Source organism: Lathyrus oleraceus, chromosome 6, assembly GCF_024323335.1.
Source record: "Lathyrus oleraceus cultivar Zhongwan6 chromosome 6, CAAS_Psat_ZW6_1.0, whole genome shotgun sequence".
In the NCBI taxonomy this organism is placed as follows: domain Eukaryota; kingdom Viridiplantae; phylum Streptophyta; class Magnoliopsida; order Fabales; family Fabaceae; genus Lathyrus; species Lathyrus oleraceus.
The window spans coordinates 425,768,315-425,794,790 of record NC_066584.1 but is presented as its reverse complement, the minus strand read 5'-3'; the positions used below and the strand labels follow the sequence as shown (position 1 = coordinate 425,794,790).

General features: G+C 38.9%; 1 long non-coding RNA gene across 1 annotated transcript; it reads left to right on the top strand.

Moving 5' to 3' along the window:
• Window positions 1-1,674: 1,674 nt before the first annotated feature.
• On the top strand, window positions 1,675-26,476 carry LOC127093135 (uncharacterized). The gene is made up of 5 exons (XR_007792434.1): window positions 1,675-1,817; window positions 3,716-3,809; window positions 3,900-4,026; window positions 24,565-24,811; window positions 24,911-26,476. It is a non-coding gene; the product is annotated as an uncharacterized LOC127093135 (long non-coding RNA).

The following is a 26,476-nucleotide window of genomic DNA, read 5'->3' as shown; positions in this document are numbered from 1 at the left end:
GCGAGTTGGAAGACGGACCCAACCCATTTAAATATGAACTGATTGGATAACAGGTAAGACCAAATCCGATCCAACCCAACCCGCGTACACCTCTAATCATCAAATCAATTATCGTGTTATTAAATTTTAATCTTAAATTATAAGGGGACTAATTCCTAAAAAAGAAAACAAAATTGAAGGATCAAAAATCTAAAATTTAAAATGGAGAGATTAGAACTGGAAAAAGATGAAAATAAAGAAATCTAAATTAGACTTAACCATTAAAAAATTTAATAGATAATATAAATTAATTTCTTAAAACAATAAGTATCTAGCATCTTATCATAAAAATTACCTAGGTGTAATTGAGTAAACACTACTAAACTAGGGTTTCCTGCGGAAATATTTGCGGAAGTACATACGCTGATGTACCTGCGGATTTTGCTGCGAGCCAATTAAACAAAAATGTTTCCCAGCAATTCCACAGTTTTACATGCGAGTATTCCTTCTAATTATATTTTTGATTATATTTTCTTGTGAATATGTATTTAGCAGAAGCTTCCACAGCTGCTGAATTTGCTGCGGAAAACATATTTATAAAGACTATACTTTATTATGGTATCCGCAGGTAAATATGCAGGAAAAATACTTTTTGTAGTTACATTTTACTAATTATTTTTTACAAATAAAAAATAAAATATTTCACCAGATCAATTAAACAATTTTTAATACAAATAATATATATTTTTATATTATTAATAAGAAGTTGAAAAAATAAATTTCAAAAAATAAAAAATTGTAAATAGAATTTTAAACATAAATTTCTTTAATAAATTGAATTATTCTTATATGCGATGAATTTAGCTCACTTTTATTTAATTTTGAATTAGAATGTTGCAATTAATTTATGACATTTTAAATACAAATGTATTAAATTAATCTTGTATATTTAGTTCATTTTTATTATTTTTATAATTAATTTTAACTTTAAAATGGACCATTTCACTTTATAAATATGCAATTTAAAAAAAAAATTAATCATTTTTTTTATTTTAATATCCAAAATATACTTTATCCATTTTACTTCTTTAACTTATGTTTTTAGTTATTTTAAATTTTAAATTCAATTTCATTTTTTGTGCATATTAGTTTTATTTAATAATATTTTAAGGATCTCATAAATATTAGTAGAATTTTCAAAAATTAAAATAATGTATTTGTAAATAATTCAAAATCACTAATTAGAATAATATATTATTAAATCTCGTTAAAAAAGCTTAGTTGATAGTTCTGAAAGACATTATATGTATTCACACATATTCAAACTTACGAAATTCGATTTATTTTCGTTAATACAACTCAATTGATAGTTATGTAGGAATATCAGATGCAGATACACAGTTTGAATCCCCGACATCCTATTTATATATCTTTAATAATATAAACTTCAACTATTATTAAGCTACTTATGAATTTTAATAATTAAATTTTTTGAAAATAAATAAATATATTATTAACTAAAATTAGAATTGACAAAGTAATTAGTAAGTAATCTTTTAGTTTTATAAATAAGTTTTTTTAATTAATTTTAATTGGGGTAGTTGTTAAAAAACGGGTTCACATACCATAGCGTCATAATATAATAAGCTATTGTAGCCCATAAGCTAGTCTATTACTCTCTACTCCATGGTTCGAATTTGTTCGACCTAACCTTCACCCCTTTCATCTTTCCAATTTCCTTGCGCAACAACCATGACGGACAAAGAAGACGTCGCACGACATACTAATGCGATCGCTGAGTATCGGAAGAAACTTCTCCAGCACAAGAGTTTGATCCGGTTTGTCTCTCTATTTCTTCTTCGATTTTCCTTCGCTTGTTATAGAATCTAAAATTCTTTATAGTCTTCACTTTTCACTTATTCTCCAAAATCCTAGTATTAGTGTTTGTGTTTTTGGATTTCTTAGCTATTGATTTGCTTGGCATTGTAAAACGTTATCAATGTCTTTAATTAATTTTTCTTGTATGACTTCTAGTTGTTTGATGAAATGCAAAAATGAACAAAACTTCGTTTGTCATATTTTTTGAATGAGCAAGATAGGATATAATAATAGTGTTAAGAGTCTCACATCAGATAATGTATGTCCTGATTATGTGTGTATAAGTGGGAGCAGTCCTCACTCTACCAACCGATTTTGTAGGATTGAGTTAGGCTCAATCACATTTCTTAACATAGTTAGGCCCAATCACATTTTTTAATATGATACCAGAGTTCTCGTTCGAGAGGGTTTCGCTTCCACATAAAAGAATCCTAACCACTTTTCATTGTGGCACTATTCACAGTACGGTTTAAATTTTCCGCATTGTTCATCGCACCACGAGTATTGTTCATCACTACTGTTTTGACACTGTTTACTATACTTTTCAGCATTGTTCATCGCTGCTGTTTACAGTACTGCTCATCACCACAGTTTGAACAACCTCGCACTCACTTGTGATTTTCTTTATTTGCATTTGTTTCTAAATTTTTTCAATTCTTGACAATAAAGAAGAAACAAATGCATATAAATCTGAATCAGAATTACCTATTATTCCTCAAGTTTACAAGTTGAATGTAAGAAATTATTTAAAGTGGTCTCAACTAGTGAAAACGACCTTGAAAGGTAAGGGAAAAGCGAAACATCTTACAAACACACCTCCCAAAGAGAAAGATCTCAAATTTAACAAGTGGGATACAAAAGATTCAACGATCATTACATGGTTATGCGCTTCAATGACTTCAGAAATTAGTGACACTTTCATGTTCCTAAGTACGACAAAAGATATTTGGAAAACATTAGAAAAAACTTATTTAAAAACCAAAGATGATGTCCAAATATATGGTGCGAAGGTGAAAATACTGGAAACTAATAGTAATACTAATATTTGTTGTTCGGGAAGGTTTTAATGGAGAGTGAGGGCGAGCTGTGAAAGAGAGGCTAATAGTAGATGCTCGAGCAAAAAAACATTAGTCACAATGTGAGATGTACTGAATGTGGGAGTCAATCCATTGAAGACGTATTGAACGAGCATGAAGTATTTTATAGGAATTGGAAAGTGGATAATGCGAAGGAATTGGGGTTAGAGGGATGGGTTTGAAACCAGAGGGATGGTTCTGTTTTTCCGATAGCCTTGAGATGCAGAACATTTTGGAATAATTTTCATTGAAGACTTAGACATACACTTCATCTTATGCGATTTAATGTTAATTGTATAGGTTTTCTGCTGTATGGATGAGTTATGATTTTTCAATTGGTTTTCTAAAAAATTTGTCAAATGATTCACAGACGCATAACGAACAAAGCTCCTCTGAAACCCTCCCTGTCAAATGATTCATCGACGCGTCAAGAAGCCTCAAAAAGAGGCTAACTTCAAGCATTAAGCATTGTCTATGATAAAAATATGCTCATATCATATTTTGGTCCCTTTAAGATGCACACAATTTCGTTTTGGGCCTTTGAAGTTACTGAGACAGGCATTTGATGAATGTATATATACCAATTTGAGTAAAAATGTAACCGAGTAAGTTTGATGCAAAGTTTTGTTTGAGTTAGGTGAAATTAAAGGTTGGCCTCAGGATATTGGCCAAGGCTTTGCTACTTTTTGATACTGTACCATCTCTTCTACCAGCGAGTACTTCCCACATAGGTTCATTAAACTGCAAAGTAGTGGTCATTTATGTCTTTACTTTTATCACAGGTAGCTTGGGGACACAATGTCAAAGTATTGAACTTGCATTTTGGTCAACAAAGAGTTGGGCTTTCACAACATTTTGGTCCTAGAAGTTGGATCAGTAAGAAGCCACTGCAGTACACTGGTTTCTCTCTCTTGCGTTGAATTGTGAAAAATTGAATCACATTAATGTTCAATTATTGAGTTTCAGTAGCAAGAAATTGGAAGTAGATGAAGGTTTGAATTTGAACACGGTTGAATGTCTAAGAGGGAGGTTATTAGCAGAAAGACACGCTTTAAAAGTAGCTAAGGAACAAACAGAATCAATGGGCAAAAAGGTAATATTACTTTTCTGTGACATTGGTTAGATCATCAACATGGTTTTTTTTGACAAAACTTTATTCTGTTTTTGTGTTTGTTTACAATTGGTTGAGTTGGAGAAATTGGTTAAGAGATAAATATGAGAGAAAGCTTAAATTGTTAAGGAAAAGGCTTGAATCTTCTTCAGTAAATCCTCCAAATTAAGCCAATAGTTCAAGTTCAAAAAATTCAAAAGCAAATGAAACTGGAAATTGTGCGAAAAATTCTTATCCACCACAAGTCACTAATGAAACTTATTAGAGAAATAATTGTATATTTCTTATTGATCAAAAGGTGAATGATTACATGAACTTATAGCTGATTACATGAGAGAATTATGATAGAATATTCTCCAACAGCTATATTATGAGGGCCTAAATAGGGAGGAAAATAAGGCTAGAAAAAGGAAAGAAATAGGTAATTAAATCCTAAGGCTAGCAAATAAGAAGGAAATATCAAGTAATTAATTCCTAATAGCCCCCCTTTAAGCTGGAGAATGTATGTTTAACAGTCCCAGCTTAGCAAAAATAGCAGAAAATGGTTGCGGTTCCAGCGGTTTGGTGAACAAGTCTGCCAGTTGATTGTTAGAAGTAATTGGAAGTAAATGAAAAAGGTCGGCTTGTAGTTGTTGACGGACAACGTGACAATCAATATCAATATGTTTGGTTCGCTCATGGAATGTTGGATTCATAGCAATATGTCGAGCAGAGTTGCTGTCACAATATAAAAGAGCTGGTTTTGTGAATGGGATGTGTAGGTCTTGAAGTAAGTATGTAAGCCATTGAAGTTCATAAGTGGTAGAAGCTAGAGCTCTGTATTCAGCTTCAGATGAGGAACGAGATACCGTGGTTTGCTTCTTTGATCGCCAGGAAATTAATGAAGAACCCATGAAAATGCAGAAACCGGTGGTGGATCTACGAGACATAGGGCAAGTTGCCCAATCTGAGTCACTGAAGGCCTTGAGATGAATCGGTGAATCAGAAGAAAAATATAAACCATGTCCAGGTGCATTTTTAATGTAACGAACAATTCTAAGAGCAACTTCGTAGTGATTTGCGGTTGGATTTTGCATAAATTGACTTAAATGTTGAACGACAAAACTGATGTCGGGGCGAGTATTAGTCAAGTAGAGAAGACGACCAATGAGACGTCGGAAGGCAGTTGGATCATGAGGAGGAGAAGTAGTGTCGTAGAGAGGTTTTGTGTCTTTCATCATTGGAGTGGTAAAAGGTTTGGCTGCAAGCATCCTTGTATCAACAAGAATATCTAATGCATATTTGTGTTGGCTTAAGTGAATTCCTTTGTTGGTGCGAGAAACTTCAATGCCAAGAAAATATTTGAGATTACCTAAATCTTTTAACGTGATTTATTTCTGTTGATGCATTTCCGATGAGGACAATGTCGTCTACGTATACTAGGAGAGCAGTGAAAGTGTTGAGAGATGACTTGATGAATAATGAGTGATCATATTCTGAATGATGATAGCCGAGACTAATGAGAGCGGAAGACAGTTTGCTGAATCATTGCCTACTAGCTTGACGAAGACCGTAAAGGGATTTGTTGAGACGACACACTTGATTAGGAGAGGTAGGAATGATGCCGGGTGGCAACTCCATGTACACTTCTTCATGTAAATCACCATGAAGGAATGCGTTGTCCACATCCAATTGTTGAATGATCCATTTTTCACTTGCTGCAATAGAAAGTAAAAGACGAATAGTAGTTAGTTTAACAACAGGAGAAAAAGTATCAAGAAAATCTACTCCTTCTTGTTGAGTGTAGCCTTTGGCTACAAGACGGGCTTTGTAGCGTTCTAGAGTGCCATCAGCTTTGTGTTTAATACGGTACACCCATCTGCAACCAATAGCAACCTTGTCTTTGGGTAAGGTGGTGAGGGACCAAGTATTGTTAGTTGTGAGTGCTTGAAGTTCATTGTTCATGGCATCAATCCATTGTTGGGATTTGATGGCTTGTTTATAGGTTTGTGGTTCAATAGCATTGGTAATTGAAAGTGTGTAATGAAGATGAGATGGTGATAATTTGCGATAAGATAATACAGAATGCAAAGGATATAGTGAGTTAGTGGTAGATGAGGAAGGTGGAAGTTTAGCATTACAATGAAAGTCTTTGAGGTAGCCAGGGGCTTTGGTGGTTCTAGTTGATCTTCTTAGGTTGGTGGTGTCAAAAGATGGATGTGGATTGGGTGGAGGAACAATGGAGGATGAAGAATCACATGGCAAGTTTGGGGATGGAGTTGATGGAGTGGAGATAGGTTGTATTGATGTTGGTTGGATATGAGGTTGTGATCTGTCATACTTTGTAGAGTCATCAGGATCATTGTCATACGGTGAATTGACTTTATGTGTTTTTGCTTTGGAAAGCAAATGTCGCGGTTAGCAAGAGTCGCCACCGACTTTTCTTTTATCCAATAAGGAAAGGTGGAAAAGAACAGGAAAGACCTTGATTTAGATTTTGGATTCGGGAGGTACATTATACAAAGGGAAGGTGTTAGCACCCTTTGTATCCATGGTTATCCATGGGCTCTTAATTGCTTAATCATTTATGTTTTTCTAGTTTGAACAAGTGTTTGAGAAATGTGTAGGAGATCTTTTGAAAAGGAGAATTTAACTTTGTAATGATTCTTGTATGAATGTATACAAAGTGGTTATCTCATTTAGTTTTGAAAATAGTTTAGAAAAATATAACTCGGCAATGATTCTAGTATGAATGTATGCCAGGTGGTGATTTTCTAAAAGAGGTTTTGAAAGGTGTGAGGTATGAAACGTATTTTAAGTTATGAATAAGCAATTAAGAGTTATACCTATCCAAGGTCTTTACGGGCTTTTCCTATCCTTAGGAGGGTAAAACTGTCCTTACTATTGAGAAGTAAGTAGTTTCATCCTTTGGATGTAAAGGGGTCATCGTAGGGTCATCGATTGGTCATTGAAGGCAACAGTTGTGAGGATACCTTAGCATTCGAAGGGACGATCATCATTTAACCGTGGGCTATACCGAAGAGTCATCGAGGGACAAAGGCAACATTCGAGGGACTATGATGATTTAACCGAAGGGTCTTTGCTAAGTGTATCCCCATATTCGCGGGACATGACCATAATACCGTAATTGTAAGGTAACAAAGAGAGGTCCAAGATCACTTATTTAAAGGCAAGGTCTTACAATTAGTTAGATAGCCGTAATCGATTAAGTAATTAGGTCCACATTAAAATTGATGAAATCAACACATTAAAATCAGCTAGATAATTTAGGATGAATCTCCACATTAAAATTAAAACATTAAAATCAGTTAAGTGATGTAAGGTGAATCTCCACAAGGGTATCCCACCCATAAAGTGGAATACCTAGCCGGCCGTTTCCTCGGGAGTATGTAAGCCTTTACACAATTCAGCACACGGGTTAGAGCATCGAGATAAAGTACAATTGAAAATTGCACCACAAAATAAACACAACAGTCATAAACTCAGGCCAAATGATGCAGAATTATAATAAATCTTGGTTAGATAGACATAAGGCAGAACAACAAAGAAACAAAACAGCCACTGTCTCATTCGCTCCTGATTCGCCTAGCGAAGGCTCAGCGATGTGCTAGCGAGCGGCCACAGGTTTTGAATTTGATAGCAGCATGATCTCTGGAATCCTGAACTATATGGCATTTAATTACAGGAATAGCATGGACAAACATTCAAGATATTCAGGCATACTTAAATTCACATGTGAAATCAAATTACATATCCAAAACTTTAATCATGATGCCTTATGTATGTAGAGATTACCGATTAAAAGTATAAAACAGTAGTGATGCGCAAACCTATTTGCAACTGAGCTGCGATGTTGAAAGGACTGATCACTCTTGGTATCGGATGGAGTTGGGCGGCAGTAGCTTCGGCGCGGATGAGCGGCCTTCAGGGTTTCTTCACTCGGAATACTCTGAGTGGATCTCCAGTGTTTCTACGCCAGGGTTTCCGTCCGTCTTCGTCTGTCTTTTCGTGACTGAAGCTTGGCTATTTATAATGCTCTTGTTGTGACCTAATGGGCTCAGAATGAAGCCCGAAAATTCTGATATATCGCAAGCTTCGCTAGACGAAGGATTTGCTCGCCTAGCGAGCAGGCCATTTGTGACCTAATGGACTCAGAATGAAGCCCAACAATTCTGGTATTCGCAAGCTTCGCTAGGCGAAGGATTTGCTCGCATAGCGAGCACGCCAGTTTGAGTCATTTTCTGGATTGGGCCCCTTGTGAGCTGGGCCTTTGTTTCTTTAAGGTAAACCCCCTCGAAAAATGAGCTGGAGTGCTTCGGAAAATGTTTTGCAAGATTAATGGGCAAATTTTGGGGTATGACAGCTGCCCCTGTTCAATATTCTTGAACCGAGAGAGTTAGAATGGTATGTACGCCATTAGTGGTCTGGAGGTGGAAGATTATTGAACACTAGAATGCCCCAAAATTTTGCACTTGTCGGTTAGTCTTGATGGAGATGGGCTTAGAGATGCCATCGGGGAAGTTTGATGACGGAAGATCAGATGGATCATATGCTGCTGGGAATAAAGGATCAGGATGGATCGTATGCTAGATCGCATCCGAGTAGCAGAATGAGTTATCCATTAGGCGAGTGACTTCGCTGGGGATGAAAGATCAGAATGGATCGTACGCTAGATCGTATCTGAGTTGAAGATCCAAATGGGTCGTACGTTAGACCGTATTGGAGTTGCAGAATGAGCCGTACGTTAGGCTGTATCTGAAGCAGAAAGTAATCGTACGCTAGACTACACCCCGGAATGTACCGTACGCTAGGCAGCATCTGAGGATTTGAGTATCCAAATGGGTCGTACGTTAGACCGTATTGGAGTTGCAGAATGAGCCGTACGTTAGGCTATATCTGAAAAGGGGTCAGAATGGATCGTACGTTAGATCACATCTGAGTTGAAGATCCAAATGGGTCGTACGTTAGACCATATTGGAGTTGCAGAATGTCAGAATGGATCGTACGTTAGATCGCATCTGAGTTGAAGATCCAAATGGGTCGTACGTTAGACCGTATTGGAGTTGCAGAATGTCAGAATGGATCGTACGTTAGATCGTATCTGAGCTGAAGGAGTCATATGTTGGGCTGAACCAGAATGAACCGTACGTTAGGCTGTATCTGATAACATTTATTGTTGTATTTGCAATGAATATCTGGGGTGGGCTTAGGGATGCCACAATTAGGAGGATGTCAGAACGTTTATCAGAATGGATACTCATCTGGATTCTATCTGAAAAATGGTCCGAATCTTGGATGTGATCAGGAGGATAATTAACCTGAAAAATAAAGTTAGTTTCATGCAATGTCATGATGCATGAGATGCTTTATGCCTGCGAGCATGGTATGCATATGCATGCTATGAAATGATGTAAAGTATATGATGCGGAATGAAATAAATGTGAACATTGTATGCAGATATGTGATGTGAAATGATGTAATGAATGCACTATGCGTCTGAAACGTTCTTCCAGGGGACTCTACTGGGGAAATAAATCTCAGTCTTCTGGTTGGAGATATTTGTATTGATGACCCTTTCTTAGCTGGGGGTATTTTATTTTTATCTAATGGCAGAGATATTTAACAGAGCCTGGCTGGGGGTAGAAGAGATGACCCATTGGTCTAGTAATGCCAATTGCTTCTGGGGAATAACTGGCTTTGCCGGGGAACAGAATTAGCAACTGATTCATTGGGAAGCGTGATTAGACCTTCTCCTCGATCCTGAAGTCGTGTAGTAATTGCTATTGCTATTTTAGGCATGTACTTTTGGTAAACATTGATCATATTCAAATGCATGAATCAATTCAAGTTAAATCAATCGACGTTTATGCAAACAAAACAGAAAAAGTAAAAACGAAATCATCTTTTTGGAAATAAACTTGTATTGATTTTGAAAGAGGGCCTATAAATAGGCAATTCGTGTACAGGGAGACAGAAATCATAGTAAGAGGAAATCGTCAGGAAAACAAAGAGAAAGCTATGCAGAAAAAAGTCCTATCGATTCTAATTCCACTACTGTCATTATGTCTTCAAGCGTCTCATCTCCTGCTGTCGGATAAAAGTGATTGGCTTGTTCAGTTCCTTTGACTTGGTTGAAGGTGACTGAGAACGGGACATAGTCATACGCTTTAATCCCTAATTTTTGCCTGGACCGCCTTTTCAGGTTTTCAGTCCACCAGGATACCCTTTTTTTGCCCAAGCCGCCTTTTCAGGTTTTCGACTTGCCGGGTGTACATTTTTATATGTTTATCCCTAATTTTTGCCCGAACCCTTTTAGTTCGCCGGGATGCCCTTACTTTTGCCTAGGTACGTCGACCTAGCAGGTCTCTTTTATGCGTAGTATTTTTTAACTATGTCTGCGTTCACGGGATGTGGGAAGTCTTCGCCGTCCATCGTAGCAAGTATCATGGCCCCACCAGAGAATACTTTCTTAACTACAAATGGCCCTTCGTATGTGGGAGTCCATTTGCCCCTGGGGTCACTTTGTGGTAGAATGATACGCTTGATCACCAATTCTCCGATTTGATACACCCGCCTCTTGACCTTTTTGTTAAATGCCTGGGTCCTGCGCTTCTGATATATCTGCCCATGACAAACAGCCGCGAGTCTCTTTTCATCAATCAAATTTATCTGATCGAGTCTAGTCTGAATCCATTCATCTTCATCTAAGCTTGCCTCTTTCATGATTCTTAGAGAGGGAATCTGAACTTCCACCGGTAAGACGGCTTCCATTCTGTAGACTAAAGAGAAAGGAGCTGCCCCTGTCGAAGTGCGTACTGAAGTGCGATAACCATGAAGAGCAAATGGTAACATCTCATGCCAGTCTTTGTACGTTATTGTCATCTTCTGTATGATCTTCTTGATATTCTTATTAGCAGCCTCCACGGCGTCGTTCATCTTTGGCCGGTATGGAGAAGAGTTATGGTGTTTTATCTTGAATTGCGTGCAGAGTTCAGTAATCATCTTGTTGTTCAAATTAGTGCCATTATCAGTGATGATTCTTTCGGGGATGCCATATCGACAAATGAGATTATTCTTGATGAACCGTGCTACCACATTCTTAGCGACAAAAACAAATGAGGCTGCCTCTACCCACTTCGTAAAGTAATCAATAGCAACAAGGATGAAACGATGTCCATTAGAAGCAGTAGGTTTAATCTCTCCAATCATATCAATGCCCCACATTGCGAAGGGCCAAGGGGCTGTCAACACGTTTAATGGGGCAGGAGGCACATGTACTTTGTCCGCATAGATCTGGCACTTGTGACAAGTTCTGGAGTGATGGTGACAATCAACTTCCATGGTAGACCAATAGTACCCTGATCTCAGGATCTTCTTGGCCATTGTATGTCCACTAGAATGAGTCCCAAAAATACCGTCATGCATGTCTTCCATAATCTTTTCTGCTTCCTTTTTATCCACACAACGAAGCAAAGTCGAATCATGATTACGTTTGTATAATATTCCATTACTCAAAAAGAATTTAGCGGAGAACTTCCTCAGGAATTTTCTGTCATTGATGGATGCCCCTTCAGGATATTCCTGAGCTTCTAAATATCTTTTTACTTCATGGAACCAAGGTTTCTGTTCTACTCCCTCAGTATTAAGTTCATAACAATACGCTGGTTCATCTAGTCGTTCAATGGTGATCCTGGGAGCTTCATTATCCCATCTGACTCTGAACATAGATGACATGGTAGCCAATGCGTCTGCCAACTGATTCTCTTCTCGTGGGATATGTTCGAAGGTAATCTTTTCAAAGTATGGGATTAATGTCAACACCCGCTCTCGATAAGGGATGAGATTCGGATGTTTAGTGTCCCATTCTCCTTTGATCTGACTGATTACTAATGCTGAGTCTCCGTACACACTCAAAAACTTGATTCTCAGGTCTATAGCAGCTTTGAGTCCCAAAATACATGCTTCATACTCAGCCATATTATTGGTACAATCAAAACATAGTCTAGCAGTGAAAGGCGTATGGCAACCCCTGGGAGAAATAATTACAACACCAACACCATTGCCCAATGCATTAGAAGATCCATCAAAAACCATAGTCCATCGGGATCCCAGTTCGGGTCCTTCATCCGGTCCAGGTTCTTCATAGTCAGTAACAAGCATGACGTCCTCATCTGGGAACTCAAAATTCATAGATTGGTAATCATCCACTGCTTGATGAGCCAAATGATCGGCCAGCACGCTTCCTTTGATTGCTTTCTGGGTAGTATACTGGATATCATACTCTGTTAAAATCATCTGCCATCTTGCTATTCTTCCGGAGAGGGCAGATTTCTCAAATATGTATTTGATAGGATCCATCTTAGAAATCAACAAAGTGGTATGATTCAACATATACTGTCTTAGTCGGCGAGCAGCCCAGGCCAAAGCACAACAAGTTTTCTCGAGCAGTGAGTATCTTGTTTCACAGTCGGTAAACTTTTTGCTAAGGTAGTATATGGCATGCTCTTTTCGACCAGACTCGTCATGTTGCCCCAACACGCACCCCATTGAACTTTCCAACACTGTCAAATACATGATTAGAGGTCTTCCTTCAACTGGTGGTATCAGAATTGGAGGTTCCTGGAGATATTTCTTGACTTTGTCAAAAGCTTCATGACATTCATCATTCCATATCATCTCTTGATTTTTCCTCAGTAATTTGAAGATGGGTTCGCAGGTAGCGGTCAAATGGGAGATAAATCGGGCAATGTAGTTCAACCGTCCCAAGAAACCTCTGACTTTTTTATCCGTACGGGGAACGGGCATTTCTTGAATAGCTCTCACCTTAGCCGGGTCGACCTCAATTCCTTTACCACTGACAATAAAGCCCAAGAGTTTACCGGATCTTACTCCAAAGGTGCATTTGTTCGGGTTCAATCTCAACTTATATTTCTTCAACCTCTCGAACAGTTTGTATAAATGATCGAGATGTTCTTCTTCAGTATGAGATCTGGCTATCATGTCATCCACATATACTTCTATTTCATGATGAATCATATCATGAAACAGAACCACCATAGCACGCTGGTACGTTGCCCCGGCGTTCTTTAAACCGAATGGCATTACTTTGTAACAGAAAGTGCCCCATTGCGTCACAAACGTAGTTTTCTCCATGTCCTCCGGTGCCATCTTAATCTGATTATAACCCGAGAATCCATCCATGAAGGAGAATACTTTGTGTTGAGCGGTGTTATCTACCAGAACATCGATGTGCGGGAGTGGAAAGTCATCTTTGGGACTCGCTTTATTCAAATCTCTGTAATCTACGCACATTCGCACCTTACCATCCTTTTTCGGCACTGGCACCACATTAGCAACCCATTGAGGATAAGAAGTAACGGCTAGAAAACCGGCATTGAATTGTTTCATAACCTCGACTTTGATTTTCTCAGACATTTCAGGACGCATGCGGCGAACCTTTTGCTTAACAGGACGATAGTCTTCCTTCATTGGCAGACGATGCACTACTATGTTAGTGTCCAATCCTGGCATGTCTTCATAAGACCAAGCAAAAATCTCTACATAGTCATGTAACATCTGAATCAATCTTTCTTTGATACTGTTTTCCAAGCCTGCTCCTATTTTGACTTCTTTCTTGTCTACTTCAGTACCCAGGTTTACAATCTCGATTGATTCCTCATGCGGCTGTATAGTCTTTTCTTCTTGCAGTAACAGTCTGGCAAATTCTCCATGGACTTTACAATCTTCGTCACTTCCATCCTCGGCTTGGTAGATCGGATTTTCAAAGTCATAATGAGCAATAGTAAAACTATTATCAACAGGATCCATAGTGGGTATGGATCTGCAATTTGTTACGTGAGTGTGTGTAAGAAAGCATAGCTGGTTTGAAAGCTGACAGGAAAGATAAAGAGCGCAATATTTGAATGCAAAAGGTCCATTGGTTTATTGAATATGAATATGCTTATGAAATGACAAACCCTTAACAAACTAGCTATTGTGCCCCGGGCATAGACACAATGCTTTAAGAAGTTCAATTGTAAATAATTAAAAATTTGCAACACTAAATAGACAATAACAATTACTCCTGACTAAAGGTAATCGGGATAGTGTCTTCAGCCTTCCAATTGTTGAGTCCGTCACCAATTGTTGGGTAAATCCAGCTATCCAGGTCGCAATCGCTATCCGTATCTTCTACATCATTGATTTTATCTTTGACCATCTTTTCAGAGTTAAATCCCAGACCAGATTTATCAGACTTGTAGGGTACGTTGATCAGTTGACCCCAACCAGTACAACCACCATTTTCGACCACGGCTTGAGCATCTTTCAGAGAAATCATGGCAGGAGGAGCTCGAATAACCTTGGGCACAAGGGGAGTTGGCTTAAGGACAGGACTGGGCGAAGGAACCACTTCAAATGACTGAGAAGGAGTCTCAAAGAATTCTCCATCCATCTCGACGTATCTGAAGATATGCACACTACTGACAATATACTCTTCTTCCCCACACACAGTGACGATCTTACCCTCTATTGGATATCTCAGCTTTTGATGGAGAGATGAAGCTACAGCACTTGCCCCATGAATCCAAGGGCGTCCCAGCAAGCAGGAATAGGCAGGACGAATGTTCATTACATGAAAGGTAGTGTCGAAGACTTGAGGTCCTATCTTGATAGGGAGAACCACTTCACCATAGACAACACTCTTCGCACCATCGTAAGCACGCACCACAATGTCACTAGGCTTCAGTTCAATGCTCTTGCAGTCAAGTTTATCGAGCACGACTTTCGGTAGCACATTCAAAGAAGAGCCATTATCGATCAACACATGAGCCAAGGTGATCCCCTTACACTCAATGGAGATATGCAGGGCTTTATTGTGATTCTTCCCTGCTGGTGTCAAGTCAGCATTGGAAAAACCTAGGCCATTGTCAACAGTCAGATTGGCCACATAGTTCTCGAACTAATCGACGGATGTCTCCTGAGGTACATGAGCAGTCTTCAGGAATTTTATCAACGCATTGGCATGAGATTCAGAAGATAACAACAAGGATAACATCGAGATCTTAGACGGAGTATGCCCCAACTGTTCTACCACATCAAAATCACTCTTGCGGATGATTTTCAGCACTTCTTCCATTTCTCGTTTGGCAACATCTTCAGTAGTAACTTCGACCGATGTCTCTGACTGAGGAGGGTTGACTGTTGGTTCCTTTCCTCGAGTCTCAGGGACGGGAGGTGAGATTTCTGGAGAGAAGATCCTTCCGCTTTGAGTAACTTTACTAGTCCCAACAATGTCATTAGGATTAGCAGAATTACCAACTTGCTTTACGCCATGGATGTAAACATCACCTCCGTAATTCCACGGAATGGCTTTGCTTGAGGAATACGGTACTGGGCCAGGTGCAGTAATGATTAGGGGAGCTACCTTGGGCTCATCAATAATCTTCACAGGTACTTTGATAGCAGTAATCTTCACTGGAACTTTGGACCTTGCAATCACAAATATTTCTTCAACAGTGCTTTCCGCCTTAGGAATCCTTTCAAAGAGGATGGTATGATCGTCCATCAGCCGTTGAATACCATTTCTCAACTTCAAGCAATCACTGGGACGGGATATACAGAGATCGCAATTTTCAGCACAACCTGGAAATAAACCAGCTTGCAACAACTTCTTCTTGATGGCCAGGAGAGGAGATGCTAAGTCAGCTACATTAGAAATGTGAGAGTTGTCATCCATAGCATTAACAACCTTGTCATGGTTAGGCATAGGTGCAGTGATGACATTAGGAGTCTCCGGAGGCTCAAACTCAATCTCCCCAGCGTCGATCATATCTTGGATTTTGTTCTTCAACAACCAACAATCGTTTGTATCATGCCCGGGGCTATCGGAGTGATATGCACACCTGGCATTGGGATTATAACGAGGAGAGGTAGTGTTGACATTTGCAGGAGGGCCTCTGAGAGTGATTAGATTTGCCTTTAGCATACTTTGCAGTGCTTGTGCTAAAGTCATACTTATCTTGGTAAACTGCCTTCTCGGCCTGTCCTGTCTGTGCTGGAAATTTTGAGCTGGCGGGGCTGCAATCGTAACTGCTCCAACGGCATGGTCACTATTTTTCTTGTTATGACTCTTTTGACCGTACACAGCATTTGATTCATTCTTCCCCTGATAGGACTTTTTGCTGCTTGCAGAGGTAGCCGCCTGTATCTTTCCACTTCGAATGCCGCTCTCCACCCGTTCACCTGTCAATATAAGTTCAGTGAAACCTGATGAAGAACTTCCCAGTAGATGGCTGTAGAATGGGCCAGTCAGTGTACCCATGAACATGTCTACTAATTCTCGATCAGTCATAGGGGGTTTGACTCTACCAGCCAAATCTCTCCATTTTTGAGCATATTCTTTGAAGCTTTGTTTAGATCCCATAGTCATACTCTGCAACTGTAGCCGAGTAGGTGCTAGTTCAGAATTATACTGGTAGTGCTTGTAGAAAGCTGTCGCTAGATCAGTCCATGTGCGGATGTCAGAACTTTCGAGTTGATAATACCATTCCAACTGAGTGCCGGACAGACTTTCTTGGAATAAATGGATCCATAGCTTCCTATCAGTGGTATACGGCTGAATCTTTCTCACATAAGCTCTCAGATGCATCTGAGGACAAGATGCACCATCATACTTAGTGAAAGTGGGGATCTTGAATTTGCGAGGAATGACCACATCAGAGACTAGACCCAAGCTTTCGAAATCCAGACCGGGCGCCTTCTGACCCTCCATAGCTAGCATGCGTTCTTCCAGCAGTTTATACTTATCACCTTTTGGAGAGTACTGCTCGTTCTCATACTCTTCATCGTCATCCTCCTGGCTGGAAGGATCAACATTCTCCTCTTCTGAATCTGTCCCCTCTTCTTGATCCTTCGGAATCCTAATCTTGATCCCTGTAGCCTGTCTTTTACGCCTTCTTCCCGGGTTAATGTAACTCACAGGTTTCTGGTCTTTCTTCTTCTCGAGCAAGAGAGCCTTCAGTTCCTCTTGCCCCTTGGATAAGCTCAGCATCATCTCCTGGAATTGAGCATTCTGAGCCTGGAGATCTTTGACAGTTTGTTCGAGAGCCATTTTTCTGTTTGCAACAGGAAGACCGTGAGAATATTGCTCCTTTAGAATACCTGTTATGCGATGTTATGTTATGCAATGCAATGTATGAAATGTTTTCAAGGACTTTGGGAATTTAACTTTGCGTAAACCACCAAAAAGAGAGAAATTTTTATTAATAGTTTCTTTAATCATTGTTCATTACAAGAAATAATAATAAAAATACAATGAAAGCTCAAGTCTCCCAAGGACGGCTTCTTTTTGGGCGAAGATATGTATTGAGTCTTCGTTCCTCATTAAGCTGGCTGGTGAGCTCTAATACTTTCTTCCTTTCTGCAACAAACTGAGTCTCAAAAGTATCCCTTTCCTCTCTTAGCTGGATCCAGGATCTCTTTAATTCTTCAACATCGGTAGGCATATCAGGATAAGGAATGATCTGAGGAGTACCTCCTTCAACTTCTGGTTCAACAATCAGCGGTCCGACTGCAAGGTATGGCATGACAAGCTCACGAGCTCTGGCTCGTACCCATCTGAGATAAGGTTCCATAGGAATAGAGTTTTTCTGTCCTAAAGTGCTTCTTTTCACCATGCCCCAAGCTCGTACAAACTTTTGACGGAGATCTTGAGAGTCATTGTCATAGTCAAACACAGTGCTTTGAAGGATTACTTCATGTGGACCATCTCTTCGAGCATAACCAAACTGACGTAGGGCTAAAGCTGGATTATAAGTAATACCTCCTCTTATCCCCAGGAGTGGTACGTTAGAGAATTCTCCACAACGGTCAATGATGATAACATTTTCTTTGAGATGAGGATACCAACGGATGTCTGAGTGGGAGAGCGACATTATCCTTTGAGACCATTTCAGATTTTGCTCATTCTTCAAGACTGATTGAGGAAGGTGTGAAATAAACCACCTAGCCAATAACGGTACGCAGCACATGAGAGTCCCCTGCCTTTTCATAGTACGAGTGTGAAGGGAATGCAAAATATCTCCGAGCAAGGTGGGCACAGGGTTACGAGTGAGGAATATCTTAATAGCATTCATGTCTATGAATTGGTCTGGATTAGGGAACAACACCAAACCATAGATTAGTAATGCTAGGACATCCTCGAAAGCATGGACATCCGTAACTTTTAGGAATTCTCGGGCCTGATTTATCAGAAATTTAGCAAGTAAACCCTTAACTCCACTTCTCGTCACCCAATTAGTTTCAATGTCAGACTTTGTCATGTGTAAAGCTGCGGAAACTTCTTCAGACTTCGGAATCTTTTCCAAACCACTGAAAGGTATTTGATCAAGGATAGGTATTCCAAGCAGCCTGGAAAATTCTTCTAATGTGGGTACCAACTGATAATCTGGGAAAGTGAAGCAATGATGTTTAGGATCGAAGAACTGGAATAGAACTCTCATCATATCTTCTTTGAAACCAGTGGTAACCAGATTGAGGAGGGAACCATGTCTCTTAATGAACTGAGCATGATCGGGAAGTTCTGACACTAAATCCTTCAGCTGAGGAGAGATTGCTACAAAATTGATCCGGATGGTCTTTCTGGAAGCCATAACCTGTTTAACAGAGCCAAGCTAAATTCCTAAGTCCTTGAAATGGTTAGTATAATGCCGTGATGTTATGATGTTATGATGTTATGATGTTATGTAAATAACAAACACAAGCAAGTCACACAACAATCACTCCTAGGTTTTAAGGCTTGCATGAGTTCCATAGGTAAGTACCCTCCCCACTGAAGTTTGGTTGGTTTAACCTGTCCTAGAATAGTAACTGGGTTCTAGAAGGATCTCAAATCATTGACCTTTCCTTAAGTCCACTTCAGTGCAACACCAAGTGGTTGACCGAGGCTTCCCTAAAGTCCGATCTCAAAGAGTGTAGTATCGAGTCTCAACCAACCCAGTCGGAACCGAAGTCAGTTATCTCACTACTTTCTAATGGCTAGGATGAGTCAATTAAGGTTCTAAAGGTCTGGTTAATGCTTTGATGACACCACGTGAATGCCAACTTTTTCCTCAAGTAAACATGAGGAACATCAGGACATCCAAAGTGTCACATTAACCGTAGCCATCACTTTAACCATTCCAGTATACGCCGGATAGTCGCGATGATCTATTGCTACTTACCTAAGGCACACTAGATCCGGGCGGAGGATCTTTCACTCAACAATACCCTTAAAAGAAGGAACAATTTAAAACATAAATGATTTTTAAGGTGACCTCTCTTTGTAGTCCCCAACAGAGTCGCCAGTTCTGTCATACGGTGAACTGACTTTATGTGTTTTTGCTTTGGAAAGCAAATGTCGTGGTTAGCAAGAGTCGCCACCGACTTTTCTTTTATCCAATAAGGAAAGGTGGAAAAGAACAGGAAAGACCTTGATTTAGATTTTGGATTCGGGAGGTACATTATACAAAGGAAAGGTGTTAGCACCCTTTGTATCCATGGTTATCCATGGGCTCTTAATTGCTTAATCATTTATGTTTTTCTAGTTTGAACAAGTGTTTGAGAAATGTGTAGGAGATCTTTTGAAAAGGAGAATTTAACTTTGTAATGATTCTTGTATGAATGTATACAAAGTGGTTATCTCATTTAGTTTTGAAAATAGTTTAGAAAAATATAACTCGGCAATGATTCTAGTATGAATGTATGCCAGGTGGTGATTTTCTAAAAGAGGTTTTGAAAGGTGTGAGGTATGAAACGTATTTTAAGTTATGAATAAGCAATTAAGAGTTATACCTATCCAAGGTCTTTACGGGCTTTTCTTATCCTTAGGAGGGTAAAACTGTCCTTACTATTGAGAAGTAAGTAGTTTCATCCTTTGGATGTAAAGGGGTCATCGTAGGGTCATCGATTGGTCATTGAAGGCAACAGTTGTGAGGATACCTTAGCATTCGAAGGGACGATCATCATTTAACCGTGGGCTATACCGAAGAGTCATCGAGGGACAAAGGCAACATTCGAGGGACTATGATGATTTAACCGAAGGGTCTTTGCTAAGTGTATCCCCATATTCGCGGGACATGACCATAATACCGTAATTGTAAGGTAACAAAGAGAGGTCCAAGATCACTTATTTAAAGGCAAGGTCTTACAATTAGTTAGATAGCCGTAATCGATTAAGTAATTAGGTCCACATTAAAATTGATGAAATCAACACATTAAAATCAGCTAGATAATTTATGATGAATCTCCACATTAAAATTAAAACATTAAAATCAGTTAAGTGATGTAAGGTGAATCTCCACAAGGGTATCCCACCCATAAAGTGGAATACCTAGCCGGCCGTTTCCTCGGGAGTATGTAAGCCTTTACACAATTCAGCACACGGGTTAGAGCATCGAGATAAAGTACAATTGAAAATTGCACCACAAAATAAACACAACAGTCATAAACTCAGGCCAAATGATGCAGAATTATAATAAATCTTGGTTAGATAGACATAAGGCAGAACAGCAAAGAAACAAAACAACCACTGTCTCATTCGCTCCTGATTCGCCTAGCGAAGGCTCAGCGAATGCTCGCTACAGGCTCGCTTAGCGATGTGCTAGCGAGCGGCCACGAGTTTTGAATTTGATAGCAGCATGATCTCCGGAATCCTGAACTATATGACATTTAATTACAGGAATAGCATGGACAAACATTCAAGATATTCAGGCATACTTAAATTCACATGTGCAATCAAATTACATATCCAAAACTTTAATCATGATGCCTTATGTATGTAGAGATTACCGATTAAAAGTATAAAACAGTAGTGATGCGCAAACCTGTTTGCAACTGAGCTGCGATGTTGAAAGGACTGATCACTCTTGGTATCAGATGGAGTTGGGCGGCAGTAGCTTCGGCGCGGATGAGCGGCCTTCAGGGTTTCTTCACTCGGAATACTCTGAGTGGATCTCCAGTGTTTCTACGCCAGGGTTTCCGTCCGTCTTCGTCTGTCTTTTCGTGACTGAAGCTTGGCTATTTATAATGCTCTTGTTGTGACCTAATGGGCTCAGAATGAAGCCCGCAAATTCTGATATATCGCAAGCTTCGCTAGGCGAAGGATTTGCTCGCCTAGCGAGCAGGCCATTTGTGACCTAATGGGCTCAGAATGAAGCCTAACAATTCTGGTATTCGCAAGCTTCGCTAGGCGAAGGATTTGCTCGCCTAGCGAGCAGGCCAGTTTGAGTCATTTTCTGGATTGGGCCCCTTGTGAGCTGGGCCTTTGTTTCTTTAAGGTAAACCCCCTCGAAAAATGAGCTGGAGTGCTTCGGAAATTGTTTTGCAAGATTAATGGGCAAATTTTGGGGTATGACAATCATCAAATAGAAAAATGGAATAATCTTGATCTACAAAGTCAATACTAAGAGAAGAATCAGTAATTTCAGCATAGGGAAAAGTAGATTCATAAAAAACAGCATTGCGAGAAACGAATATTTCTCTAGTAGAGAGGTCAAAAACAACATAACCTTTGATGCCAACTTTGAAACCTAGGAAGATACATTTTTTAGCTCGTGGATCAAGTTTGGTGCGATGTTGTTCTAAGGTAGAAACATAGCATAATGAACCGAAAACTTTGAGGTCAAGAAAAGTAGGAGGTTTATTATAAAGTAATTTAAAGGGAGACTTATTTTGCAGAATAGGACTAGGCAATCTATTGATCAGATAAACGACATGAAGAACAACATAAGACCAAAAACATTTGGGAAGTTTGGCGTGAAAAAGAAGGTTCCTAGTGACATTAAGTATGTGACCATGCTTCCTTTCAACAATAGAATTTTGTTGAGGAGTAGCAACACAAGAGGTTTGGTGTAGGATGCCAAATTTATCATAAAATTCTTGATAGAGAAATTCTGATCCATTGTCCGACCTAATAGATTTGATAGATTTGTTAAACTGAGTTTTGACAAAAATAACAAAATTTTGCAATAGACTTCTTGTTTCAGACTTAGCAGTCATTAAAAAAATCCAAGTATGCCTAGTATGATCATCAACAATAGTTAAGAAATACTTATGGCCATGTAAAGATGGAATAGAGAGTGGTCCCCAAATATCAACATGTAATAAATCAAAGGCGTGTAAACTAACAGAAGCGCTTAAAGGAAAAGGTAATTTGCATTGTTTAGCATAGTGACACGAGTCACAAATTCTTTTATTATCATATTTGATATAAGGAAAAACAGTACACATTTGTTCAAGGACCTTATTTGAGGGATGTCCCAAACGAAAATGCCAAGTATCAAAAGATGAAATAATACTTTTAACAGTAATATCATGAAAAACAGATGAAGCTTGGGGCAAAGGATCTTTAATATAGTAAAGTCCATTGTGAAGTCTAGCAAGACCAATCATCTTCAAACTTGTAGCTTCCTGAATATTGCAAATAGAATCATGAAAGGTTAATTTGCAATTAGAATTGAAAATAAGAAGATGAACAGAGACAATATTCAATTTGAATGTAGGTAAATAAAGAACATTATATAATTTAAAAGGAGAGAATTCAATTGTGCCAGAAAAATTTGCTACAACAATCGATCCATCGGGTAAAGAAACATTAATAGGATTGATTCTGCGAAAAGAAGTAAAGTATTTCTTGGAATGGGTAACATGATCAGTTGCCCCACTATCAAGAATCCAATAATCTTTTGCAGGATCAATTGTATTAATGTTTCTTTACCCGATGGATCGATTGTTGTAGCAAATTTTTCTGGCACAATTGAATTCTCTCCTTCTTTTAAATTATATAATGTTCTTTATTAGGAATTAATTACTTGATATTTCCTTCTTATTTGCTAGTCTTAGGATTTAATTATCTATTATTTCTTTCCTTTTTCTAGCCTTATTTTCCTCCCTATTTAGGCCCTCCTAATATAGCTGTTGGAGAATATTCTATCATAATTCTCTCATGTAATCAGCTATAAGTTCATGTAATCATTCACCTTTTGATCAATAAGAAATATACAATTATATAGCGAATGAATAGGCCGCCAATACGAACCGATTCATGTACCAACAACTCTCTGCAATAAATCACAACAAACATAGACGGTGAAATTTTAAACCCTACAATACTACAACAAGGCTGTGAAATAGAATAAAATCATTGATGTGGTAGTGTCAACTCAAACGTCGTGAGAATTGTAGATCTCAACAAATCTGAAAAGAGTCGGAGATCAAAGGAAAAATACACCACCACCAACCACCAAATTAAAATTGGAATCTATGAATAATTCAAAGCAAGTAATACAACAACAACAAAGTTGAAAAAGCAGAATACTAGATCGACCAAGTTTTTAACTCAACAACAAAATCTTCACACAAGCTAGCTCTCGTAGCCTTTTGATATCTAGTACCCATGACATGGTAGTTCAGACGACCATAATTCGACGACGTGTGCGAGCTAACGCCTATAAAGTACAACAAGATATCCACGACAATGGTGGAAAAACTACCCAAAAGGGTTCAACGACCGTGTAAGAGTTTAACACTACTTCTTTATTACCTCTAGAGATAATAAACGAAACTAAAAGATAAGAAAAAAGATTTAAAAAATGAAATAAATATTAAAAAAATTAGAGAATTTCTTAATGCACATTATATATTACTTAGGCACCACGTGAAAAATACAAAAATGCCGCTAGTTTTCGGAGATGCATCTCTGGACGCACTTTGAATACATAAAATTCTGACTTAACGTTAAAATATTCTGGAGATGCATCTTCAAACTTATTTCGGCGATGCATCTCCGAATAGTATAGGAGCTTAAATCGCGCCAAAACCCTTCTCCTTCCTCATTTCTAAAAAAACACAAAATTTGCTCAAATTCTCTCAAAGTGTTTTCCACCAACCAACTCTAAAATAAAAAACCAAGCTTAAAGGTTCTTCAATAAACATCAAGTACATCAGAGACATCATCCAAGTGTCAAGTAAACTCTAAATTTGTAAGTTTTTTGATGTTTTGAAAAGTTTTTGAGTTTTTGTGTAAATGAGTAGAAATTGATGATTAAGGTAAGAAATGAGTAGAAATTGCACGAATGATAGTTTAGACATATTGTAAAACATGTTTGTTGGTTGAAAATAACGATCAAACCATTATTTTTGGGGTTTGTATGTCTGCATTGCCGCCATGAATGAATTGTTATAGAAAATTCCGGAGATGCATCTCCAAAAAATTTCTACATTTAGTTTTTCAGTAATCGAAAGTGCATATCAGAAATTATTAGTATGTTTTTTTTCTTACTTATATTGTTGCTTGTACTAATTATCTGATTTACTTACAAGCATTATGGTTGATAGACATGATAGACTGAGGCATGGGAGGATTGCATATTATGCATTCGTGCGTAGGTAGAAGAGTCAGGTTTTAGAGGCTTCTGTTCACTTTAGCCGTGTTGATGCATATATTTATGGGACTCATGCTTCTACATCTTCTTCTTCCCGTAGGAGACGTGTTTTACCTACCGACATATCACTCCCTCCATCCTCCCGCAGGCGACATGTTTAACCTATTTAGGCACCAAAGGTATCCGAGTCACCGGTGGTAGCTGAGGCACCAGTGCCACCTCCGACTACCGAGACTGCTGTGGATGATGAACTAGAGCCACCTCAAGAATTTAGAGAAGGATTTGTAGAGTTGTCATTGTTGCCTCTGTATCCAGACCACACTGTCATACATATCTGGGACGGAGAGGTAAAATTAGTTAGATTCATTTTTTTAATTTACGTTTATTATTATATTAAAAGTTTCTGACATAGATTTATTTTTCTGCATGACCGTGATCTACTGAAGTTTATTAACCACGAGCAGAAGATTACCGGCTTGCCTAAGCCGAACGACGAATGATTTCATACTGATTTTCCCTATCTATGATGAAGGACTTGTGCAGGACCAGTTATGTTTCGGTCAACCATGAGATGCTTAATGCATTCATGGAGAGATGGTACACTGAGACCTCGTCGTTTCATCTACATTCTGGTGAGATGTCTATCACACTCGACGATGTGTCGTATTTGCTGCATCTTTCGATAAGGGAGAAACTTCTAGATCATGGGAGGACTAACAAAGACAAGACACTCGAGATGACAGTAGACTATCTGGGAGTTGACACAAAGGCTGTCATGAGGGAGTTGGAAAAAATTAGAGGGGCTCATCCTAGGTTTGAATTCCTTAAAAATGTATATACATATGAGACCGTTAGAGAATAGCAGGCTAGAGGCAATGACGAGCAGGAAGTGCTCCATAAAGCGTATGCTATGAGAGCTTACCTAATATATTTAGTTAGCACTGAGATTTTTATGGACAAGAGTTCTACTAATGTGGATGTCATCCACCTACGGTACTTCGAGGACTTCGAGTAGATCCATGAGTATAACTGGGGGACCACTTGCCTGGTCTACTTGTACTCGAAGTTATCAGAGGGCTGCATATGAAAGACAAAGCATGTTACATGCATCATCACACTAATGACGTTAATATTTATTGGTTTTTTAATATTTTTGTGTCATTTTCATTGTTTTTTGCAACGCTTTTACTGATGATTTGTGTGTTCCAGCACTGTTTAGGCTTGGATCCTAAAGCACTTCCCGTGTATCTTCGGATGGTCTTATGTGTCGACTTATACCGAGGATATGTCGCGTGCGTCTGCATTTGCCCCGCTTTTACTGATGATTTGTGTGTTCCAGCACTGTTTAGGCTTGGATCCTAAAGCTATTCAGAGTCTATCTTGATTGCTTGGTTGCCGAGGACATACACTTCAACAACTATGTCGATCACCGTGAGACGTGACCATTTGATGACATAATGCTATACTCAGGATGGATGGCTTATGGATCACGTCTCATTGCTCCTCATCTGCCTGATCACGTGATGCGACCGTTCTACTACACTTAGACCATTTCTAGACACCCTGTTCTATCCGTTCCTCCTGGTATGACACGTAGAGAGATGAATGCCATGTTTATGATTATCTTAGTCATTTAGTACCGGAGAAGGCACAAAGTACCATAACTGAGAGCGACTGGAGCTACGTCGACGTTTTCATCAGGTGGTTTTTCAGGGTGTCAATTTCGTATATGGTGTAGGATGCTCTAGGAGATCCACCGAGGTCAGCTTATCAAGAGATACTAGAGGAGGATCATACACAGTTAGATCATGCTGATGATGTCTTGCCTAAATGTTGTTGCATAGTTGAGATTGCGCAGGTAGACATTGACAAATGTATCTTCCTTGATGGATCTGATGTTAGGAAGGTCCTATATGCCATCGTGACGGAGGAGGCATTGATGTAACAGAGACAATGCCAAAGGACAAGGGTATTAAAGGCCGATGAGTCAGAGGAGGCAGAGGAGATGTAGT